Consider the following 1999-nt stretch of genomic DNA (forward strand, 5'->3'; position numbering starts at 1 on the left):
GGATCTAGGGGGGCCGGCCGCCTCTCTCCCCACCTATAAATAGTGGAGGGGTGGGAGGGCGGCCACACCCTTGCACCTGACGCAGCCCCTCCCCTCCAATACCTCTCCTCCTCCGCGTGAGCTTGGCGAAGCCCTGCCGGAGAACTGCCACTCCATCACCACCACGCCGTCGTGCTGTTGTTGGACTCTCTTCCTCAACCTCTCCCTCCTCCTTGCTGGATCAAGGCGCGGGAGACGTCTCCGTGCTGTACGTGTGTTGAACGCGGAGGCGCCGTCCGTTCGGCGCTAGATCGGATCTTCCGCGATTTGAATCGCCGCGAGTACGACTCCATCAACCGCGTTCTTGTAACGCTTCCGCTTAGCGCTCTTCAAGGGTATGAAGATGCACTCCCTCTCTCTCGTTGCTAGTATCTCCTAGATTGATCTTGGTGACACATAGGAAAATTTTGAATTATCGCTACGTTCCCCAACACCTTCTCCTTTAACATGAGGGCCTTGCCTCTAGCTGGTGTCGATCAGGATGTGGGGTTTGTGTCATGTCGATCCTAGGTCTTAGTTTTCACGACAGTAACAATGGATCCTCTCAGCCATGGTCGGGGCGATGCCCTTGCCCATGCGAGAAGATTTTTTAAGGTTCCCCCTCATATGACAGAGTCCTTAAGGTTTGGATTTCAATAGACCACAAAAACAACGCCACAAAAACCAACTCTACCGGTCTGGAAGCTTCGATAAAATATGGTACCTACATATATGTGAACTACAATAAAGAGAGTTTAACCATATGTTTAAAATATCTCTACCATGATATTTAAATTTTAGAAATATTAACACACACACCACCAAACACGCAATTCACACTATAGTTAAAAAATGTGCATTGCCAAAAATAAATTGTGTATATTTTTTGTTTTTCGAAATCGGTTTAAATTGAGCAAAACGCAAATGGCTTTGCAATTGATATTATTACATTTGTATAAAAAATAACACTATATATAATATTAATTAAGAGTTTAATATGCGCAACTACATCAACTAAGTAAACTATATTCGTTAATACCACACAATGATAAAAATAAGTTATATTGAATTATAAAAGTTAAGTATAAAACTACATTAATTCAAGTTTGTGCCGACTCGAATTTGATTAGTAACATTACAATCTTTTTCTTTACGCATGAGTGACGACTTTTCTTGAGATGTATGTCCGCACTAACACCAACAAAAACATCAACCTCAACCAAGTAAGAATGTTTTGGTGTGGGTAGCTACCCGATATTAGCGACATGTCAATGCAGAGAGGGATTCTTCGATGCTGGCATTGGCAGGGTATCCTCCGGTGCGCGAAAACAACGTCAATGCAGAGTTATGTCCACGACCCGCAATGTTTCTCGTTCTCGCTCATGTGACAAACTCTCAAGTGTTGGATTTTCAAGCAGACCACATGTCCTACACCGAAGTAATGAGAATTCAAGAGTTTCGGGTTGCTAAATACGAGAAATTTGATTTTAATTTGTTTGTTTACTCTTAGCTCATTCATTTGTTTATTGTGAGTTCAGTGTGGAAATTATTTCACATGTTTTTTAATATAAAAATGTCCAACTCTTATAATTCTTTTTGTAACCAAATGTTTTCTTGTCTAATTTATTACTGATTTAATGGATTTCTATAGTTCATAATAGGAAACGAAAACTTGTAATTGTACTCTGCCTCGTCCTCTTTCCGGTGATACTTCCTTGTATAGGCTATGAAAGATGGTGTGTCCTTTTGATCTTGTTCTTTGGGTCCGGCGTTTTTGCTGCAGGTTTGACTTGGTCACGCTGCCCTGCCAAATGCCTTTTTTTTTGAGACAAATAGCTCCAAATGGCTGCTACTCTCGAGGACGCCACGCGTTCATGGCTTTACCGAAGCCCAGCACAAGACGATGTGAAGCCGGCACTGGGTTTCCAAGTCTGAACTCCACTCCCGACGATCGCTCCAGTGGTTGGTTCATTTGCACCCA

The sequence above is a fragment of the Triticum dicoccoides genome, chromosome 2A, assembly GCF_002162155.2.
Source record: "Triticum dicoccoides isolate Atlit2015 ecotype Zavitan chromosome 2A, WEW_v2.0, whole genome shotgun sequence".
In the NCBI taxonomy this organism is placed as follows: domain Eukaryota; kingdom Viridiplantae; phylum Streptophyta; class Magnoliopsida; order Poales; family Poaceae; genus Triticum; species Triticum dicoccoides.